The sequence below is a fragment of the Punica granatum genome, chromosome 4, assembly GCF_007655135.1.
Source record: "Punica granatum isolate Tunisia-2019 chromosome 4, ASM765513v2, whole genome shotgun sequence".
NCBI lineage: Eukaryota > Viridiplantae > Streptophyta > Magnoliopsida > Myrtales > Lythraceae > Punica > Punica granatum.
Window position 1 is genome coordinate 32,738,450 of NC_045130.1, and position 8,610 is coordinate 32,747,059.

Below are 8,610 nucleotides of genomic sequence, written 5' to 3' on the forward strand. Positions count from 1 at the left end.
TAAACTAAGTCGATATCCTGGGTTTTCCTACACTATTGTGGTTTTGGGATTTGAGTTAATCCAAAATAAAACTTGAATTTATGTTTTTGTGTGCTTTATTTATTTATTTTTTTTGTGTGTGTTGATGATTAATAACCTATGGGTTTCTTCTTTATTTTTTCGGTTATAATATATATATATATATATATATATATATATATATATATATATATATACACGCGGGTTTCTTCTTTTGGGTGAAGAAATTATGGGCTTGTCATTTTTTTATTATATGGGAGTTTTATATAATGAAATAGATTTTTTGATCTTTATCGGTTGTGATGAGACTCTCTGATAGAGCTTTATTGATTGATTCATAAAAAAATATATATGTATTAAGTGTTACGTCTTAATCCTCTGCGAAGATAAGACTATGAGTTGCCATTTTCAGTGTCAAATATCTCAATGTCTGAGCCAAAAAAATCTCAATGTTCCGCTTCCATTTGGAACTGTACTTACAGACTTCGGGCCACACCTCAAAAGAAGTCATAAATATCTTTTTTATAACTCAAGTGAATTCCTTCAATAAATGGAACACGAGCTACGTGGAGGTCAAATGTTCGCAAGCGGATACATACGGAGGAGGTAATAGATGATAGAGAAACATATGAAGAGCATAAATAGAACAAAAAAGGGAAAAGAGACTAATAAGTTGTTGGTTGAAGTGATAAGCAACCTTAAACCCTAGGAAAAGAGCACTAGTTCGAATCCTAAGAGATACACTTGTTGGTAAGGGAGTAACCTTTGATGCTTAATTCCCGATATTGTAAAAGCAATGTCTTCCATAATTCTTAGTCTCCTTGTAAATGTAGAAAATCTACGCTGAGAGAGCTTCACCCCTTAGTGAGTCGATCCAACTCGACTGGATTAGTAGAGAATCTATTGAACTTTTGGATACCATGGTTCACACCGAATAAAAAGGGAAAAGAGATGAAAACTACATCCAAACTATAAATTTTTGAGCTCTGCTGATTCCAAATTTAGGAAATCAGTTCGTGATTAAATATTCCTCTCCAGGATAATATTGATACCTGACGGAGCTGAAATGTAAAGCTGAGAGATGGATGTCCGTGAAAATTTCCTTGTATTTCTGAGGAAAGCCAACGCTCTTATTAATCCATCCAATTATATTTAGTAAATCAGATTCAATAATTAGAGAGGAACCAATAAATTTGGATAGTAGGCAATTAGTTAGAGAGCATTTCTTAAAGCAAGCAACTTAGCAAGGTTGGACTCTATGATACCAGATGGAGTAGCAAAGAGGTAGATAAAGTTACCCGCTGAATCACGAAGTACATCTCCAATTCCTGAGGGTCCCGGCGTCTCGACTGAAGAGCCATCATTGTTCCATTTTAGCTTCCCCGAAGGAGGAACTACCCAAGAGATTAATTAGATCTTCTCAAATTCGTCCATTTACGAATAACATCTAAAGAATGAAATAAATCCACCGCAGAGTACGAAAAGTCTTCACATATGGCCTTCATCCAAGTTGATAATCGAAGGAAAATGACTTCAATTAGATAACACATTGCTGCTGAAGATCGAATCATTTCTTGTCAACCAAATTAAGCAAATTACTGCAAAGAATAAAGTATTCCATAATTTCTTTTGAAACTTCCCTGTAACTAAAAGTGACCACTGATGAAAGAAAGGCAAGAGATTGCTCGAAACACACCAAGAACTACCCCCACTAAGACAACAACGAACCCCATATATTCTATGAGAATTCACAGAACAGAAATAAATGATTAACATCTCTAGAAGGGCGACTAAAAAAGGAGAAACCAACCTGATCCAAGGCGAGAAGACCTTTTTCAGTAAAACTTCTTTTTTAGTAAAACCTCTTTTGTGTTGATTTTCCTTTGGAAAGCCATCCACACAAAGAACTCAAGTTTTGGAGGAGTTAAACCTTGCCAAACAATTGAATAAGAAGCACCAGGGGCAATAACAGATGCAGTATCGAAGGTTCTTCGAGCAGATTTTACCAAAAAACACCATATGTAGTAGGCTTCCGGATCAGCTTGTTCGACACATCTCTTTGTAACTTGCAGCAAGAAAGGACAACTAATAAAATTCAGAGTGAATCGTCTTCCCAGCTAAAGAGCTGGAAAAAGGAACAATTATTTTAATTGATAAATTAAGGACATCTCATATTTCCACACACTAAAAGAAAAAAAGATTTGAGTGAGAACATAGTGTTTAATTTATCAATGTAGGATCACTCACCATCGACCTATAACTCTGAGCTTCTGGAATTTGCTTCTTGTCAATCATGAGATTTTCTTTTCTCATATCTTTTTATTTCTCATTATAATCATAACCTAGATTTATAAGACTCATTGTGACCGAAATATATATGATTGTTTACCGTTTCTCTCAATTTAATGCCATGTGAGCAATAATTCAAAGGGTAAATAACACCATACGTCACAATTTTTTTTGTTTTTTCACGGCATGTCATAAAATGAAATAATTTCATCAGATGTCACAATTTTTTTTTAATCTTTTTCACCGTGTGTCGTTCCGTCAATATTCCGTCAAAAATTAGACAGAATATTGACGTGGCTCGATTTTGGGACAAACCTTGCACAGCTGGACGCACATGTCACATGAGTAAGACCCACATTCCATCATCTCTTCTTTCATCATCTGCCATTCTCCATCCTCACACTACCATCACTATCATCATCACGATCTCCTCTTTCTTATCTCCTTTTTCTTCTTCTTCTTCTTCTTCCTCCTCCTACTCTCCCTCGACTCCCTTTAGATAGCCATAGATAACACACAACCACGGTGGCAGCTCGAGGAACCCAAGGTGAACGACAGCTCGACAACAAACAGGGGAAGGCAGCAACTGCAAAGCAGTACCAATTCAATGGATGAGCAGCAACAAATAGGGAAGGAGGAGTGACAACACAATAGCAGCTCAGTAAGGAGGAGGAAAGGAAGGAGCTGGGCACGCAACAATTGAGGAAAAAAAGAGAAGAGATGAGGTATAGGAAGGGATAGAGCTAATGAAGGTGGAAGAAGGCAGAGAAAGGGAATGAAAGAGCTTAAGGGGTGCAGCCATGGCAGCAAAGGAGGTGGAAGAGGGAGTGAGGGAGCTAAGGAAGATGAAAGGATCATGATGATTGAGTAGTGGCCATGGGCTTGAGAGGAATGAGCTAAAAATGATCATGGGGTGATGGTCATGGTATGAAATGATGGTGGAGATATATGATGCAAAGAGGAAGTGATGAATGAAGCTGATGAAGGTGGAAGGAGGTAGAGAAGGGGAAAGAAAGAGCTTAAAGAGGTGCACTCACGACATCAAAGGAGGTATAAGAGGGAGTGAAGGAGTTGAGGAAGAGACAATGGTGTTGGTGACTTAAACGGAAGAAAAGAAAGATGGTGATGGTGTAGGAAAAAGAGGAAGAAGAAGAAAAGGTCTTTATATGTGCGTGAATATCTTTGTGACTGTGTGTTTGTGTGCTCTCTAAAACTGTGTAAGGGGAGCCAAAGGACAGCGGGAAGAAGAAGAAGATGGAGAGAAGAAAGAAGAGATCGTGATGATGATGGTGATGGTGACGTGATGATGGAGAATGGCATAGGATAATAGAAGAAGGTGATGGCATGTGGGTCCCGTTCAAGTGACCTGTACGTCCAGCTATGCAAGGTTTGTCCAAATTGAGCCACGTTAGCATTCCGTCCAATTTTTTACGGAATGTTGATGGAATGACTTACTATGAAAAAAATAAAATAAAAAATTGATATATGGTGAAATTATTTCATTTTATGACGTGTGGTGAAAAGGCAAAAAAAAAAAACTGTGACATTTGATGCTATTTACACTAATTCAAGCCATGTCTAAAATGGGCAACCATGTAGAGATGGATTAGCCAAGAATAAGTACACATGATTTGCATTTACATCTAAAATGTTTGGCTTTTGTGATAAACTCGATCAACTTTTTTTTTTCCAGTTACAAAGAAGGCATGTGGATCTAATACAATGAAATATAAATTTCAATACTTAATAAAATGTACGAATAGTCTCATTAGGTATAAAACCTAGAATCTCTTGATCAATATTAGTCATTTCCACCTCTTTTAAGCTTGAATATTTAATTCCAGCGTCTAAACCCACGAATGTGAGTCGACACATTTATAGGCTAAGAATTGGTAAACCATGTCGGACAATGGGCTAAATATATATACACATATATATATATATATATATACATATATCTGACAATGAGTATTATGACTTTTCCTTTTGGATTATGAAGTAGACTCGTAATATTAAAGAGAATCGATAGAAGAGGGATAGATGGAGAAAAGGGAAATATGAGAGCGCAAGAAGTTCAATTGGTGAGTGATGGACTCCGGGCCCAACGACCCAGATCTAAGCCGAGATGCTAAATATGCATTCCTTAAGCCCGATAATTAATTGGGCCCATCTATGGGCAAGTTGCCCTAATTAAAGGTTTATCGCCTATTTTCCTTAATCAAGTTGAGGCAAATTTGGTAAATATCTCTACAAGTGATAGCGACTGGAGCGACTAGCAACTGAGGAGCGACTGGAGCGACTAGCAACCGAGGAGCGACTGGTAACCGAAAAGCGACTAGAGCAACTATAGCGACCATCATTACTGCTGAAGATGTGGAGAGAATGGTGCAAGAACAAGTGATGCGCTCGCTTCAGGCAGTCGAGAGAAAGTAAAGGATTATCGACGTTGGACGAGAATAATGACTCTCCTTTCACTCCTGCGGTAAGGGAGGCATCTATTCCGAGGAAGTTTAATGTCCCCAATATCACTCATTTTGACAACAAAGCCAAACCTATGAAACATGTGAGGAATGACACCATCTCACTCTTGGGAAGGATTGCAACTGATGAGATCAAGTGCTTGCTTTTCCCTGCAACATTAAAAGGGATTGCAAGCACCTCATTTCACTCGCTCGCTCCCGGAAGCATACATAATTTCAAGCAGCTGAAGAAACTTTTTCTCTAGAGATTCGTTGGGACAAGGAAAGTGAGGAAGAGTAAGTTGGAGATATTTAACATTGAGTAAGAGGAAAAGGAAATCCTTCGTGACTAGTATAGTCGCTTTCTCAAGGAAGCTACTTAGATAGAGGGGTTGGCGCAAGTCGAGATGATATCTGCTTTCTGGAAAGGTCTCCGTAATGAAGACTTGATTAAGGCCCTGCTGACATCTGCCCCCGAAGACTTCACACAGATGACTGCAATCACTTAGAAATACATGCAAGCAGAGGAGTCTCTCACTAAGCTCAGTAAGGTTAAGGAGAAGTCCGATGACAAACACAAGCACCCTCAAACTAAAAAAGCAAGAAGGACCTATAAAGGAGTTCGAGAAATATAGTCCGCTTAACGTCCCTAGAGTGATAGTGCTCAACGAAGTCGAAAGATTGGGTTTGGCACGACACCCGAAGGTTAAAAATAAATGGGGCGAGCTGGGGAAAGAACCTGAGAACTGCTGCAAATATCATCGAGCACGAGGACACCATACATAAGATTACAACATCCTCAAAGCAGATATTGAGAGGTTAATTTAAGCTGGACATCTCAAAAACTTTTTCTAGGGAAATTCTGTAAAACGATCATCTAGCCCACCGCGGTCGAAAAGCCCGAGCAACCCCACTTGGGAATTGAAGCCATCATCTCCTGAGAGAAGCCACAAGCACAGAGGTCGCTCCAGGTCTCATGATGAAGAATCGCTCGAGGTCAAGTTTACATTTAGAATTTAGGTTTCCCTTCTAGCACATGGGTTTGACTATTGACATTTAATTTGTGATTTAAGTGAGCCAAATAGGCTACACAAACTCATATTTTCTTGCATTTGATGGAATAGCTTTTCCATTTTCAATCGATCAGTTTTGTTTTTTCGTGTTGGTTCTTATCCCCATGCATTAGGGGGCAACACTAACAAAGGCCCTATAACAAGCAGTAGTCGTCGCTACCAAGAATGCGCTCTTAACCTTAGCTAAGTGCTTTACTCGCTTAGCCTTGCTAAGCGAGTCAACTTACATTCGCAAGGTCGCCTTTTCATTTCAGTCGCTTAGCCTTCGCTAAGAAAATCAACTTGCATTCGCAAGGTCGCCTTTTCATTTTAGTATCTTAGCCTTCGCTAAGGACTTCAGTATCTTAGCCTTTGCTAAGCAAGTCAACTTGCCTTCGCAAGGTCGCCTTTTCATTTCAGTCGCTTAGCCTTTGCTAAGCAAGTCGACTTGCCTTCACAAGGTCACCTTTTCATTTAAGTCGCTTAGCCTTCGTAAAAGAATTCAGTTGCTTAGCCATTGCTAAGCAAGTCAACTTGCCTTCGCAAGGTTGCATTTCTAATCGAAGTTGCTTAGCCTTCGCTAAGGACCTCAGTTGCTTAGCTTTTGCTAAGGACCTCAGTCACTTAGCCTTTGCTAAGCAAGTCACTCTAAGTCAAAAGTAAAAGCGACTAGCTAATCGTGTGCGACAAGCCTCACTCACTCTAGTCAGATTTTTGCAGTAAAGGCATGGGATGAAGAAATGCCCTTACCTTTGGCATATGATGAGGACCTTTCAATCATTGCGCCGGCGACTGGATGCCTAAATGTAGGAAGGTGGAGCCGCAGAGGGATCGATGCTAAAGAGAGAAAGCTTGGATCTACATAAATGGTTTGGGAAGGACAAGAAGGGCAAAGCAAGGTAGGAAATTCAAAGTGCAAGTACACTAAGGATAATAATTAAGTCTAAGTCCCCATGAGGATAAGGCAAATGGGGAAGATAAAGAAATTGCCGACGTCACTGGACAGGTGCCATTCGATGGAAGCATCTAATGGACAAAGGACAAGAACCTTGTGCTTTATGTGGGGTTTATCGGTGGGTGAGAGCATGCCATGTAGCCATGCCCCACTTCAATTCGTGCGCTCGCCTAGCAACCATTCTACAGAGGCCACGTGTCGACTAAGTGTTTGCTCCTTGAATAATTCAGGAATCAAACAAAGGGCAAATGATGGACTCTAGGCCAAGCAACCCGGATCCGAGCCCATATGCTAAATCTGTAATTTTTAAGCCCAATACTCAATTGGGCCCATCTGTGGGACAAGTTGCCCTAATTAAAGGTTATTGCCAATTTTCCTTAATCAAGTTGAGGTAAATATGGTAAATATCTCTACAATATAGTAGAATCCTTGTATCTCGGGAAATATCCTCCTCTTGTATAAGCATGATCAGGCATGTTATTTACGATAAATGGCTCACTCACAAACCCTAGATTGAGCTTACTTAAGCATCAAGGAACACCCTCAATCTCCCTTTGTGCAGGTTTAGCGTGGAGAGATTGTTCGTGTAGCTCGGATCATGAAGACCGTCAAGACCTGAAGCTCGGATCCCAACTTCATCAGTGAGGGACAAATGCAAAACCTCTTGATCCCAACAAAATATTATGTCACTGTACCAAACTTTTATCCTTTCAATATTATGATTCGTAATCAACACCTTAAATCAGAATTTACTCTTTCTCCTACTAACATATGGAACTTCTCTTTGGTAATATTATTGGGTATTTCATAAATTTTCTTCGTTTAGTGCTTCTTTTCTTTAGGCTTCCGCCTAGGTTTGGGCCTCGTCTATCTTGCGATGAAAAGGAAAAAAAAAAAAAGACTCATTACACTTACTAGTTTCGGAGCTGAATTATCTGAACATAAGTAGATATTATTCCAATTATAAAAAGAGTAGATATTATTCCAATGTCGACAACAATTGTACGCAGAAAAGATGGTAGCGATCAACTTTTATGCGTGTTTAAGTGTGTGTACGTGTTGTAGATGAGCGTGGAGATGACTACAATTGAGTTCATGTAGACGAGGTAGAATATCTATGCGTGCTCACCCTTCAATTCCTACAAATGTGTACTTTTGTCGCAGAGTTAAAGGATTGTCGAAGGACCGCATATGATTTCTAGAATTTGTGGTTAAAGGTTCCCCGAGTAAATTCTTGTCTGAACTCAATATATCTTGCCTTTTATTTTCTTTAGTTGCAAAGTGTGTATATCTAACAAGCATAGAAAAGAACTGGCCACAAGAAAGAACCGATTTTGCAGATTTCCTTTTAGATTGATTTTACTTGACACAAGAAAGCAGTGTGTAGGGGCCTCCCAACAAATATAAATATATATGTTCCTATGAATTAACTACGTGGGTTTGGTACAATGGTGCTTGCCCTTTACTCGAAGTTAAGAGATTTTCTTACTAGTGGGACTTCTTAGGTCCATGTATACCCTTTTTTTTTTTCTAGTGCCCTACTGGATCCGTGGGACTTGTATAATTGAAAAGATATATAACATCTCACCAAAAGAAAAAAAAATACAATATATTTTACACCAAAAAAAATATACAGTGTCTACGTGGATACAGCTAATTCAGTCATAGAAGGCAAGAATGCAAATTCTACGAGACACTGCCATTAATTTGACATAACAATACAGCAACTTTTTCTTTATAATTTTACTTTATAATTATTTGTTTCTGTAGGATGCTTTTTATTTATTTAGTTTTTTCCGTTCGTCATGGTTTAATTAATTTCTTGTATAAACTGAAT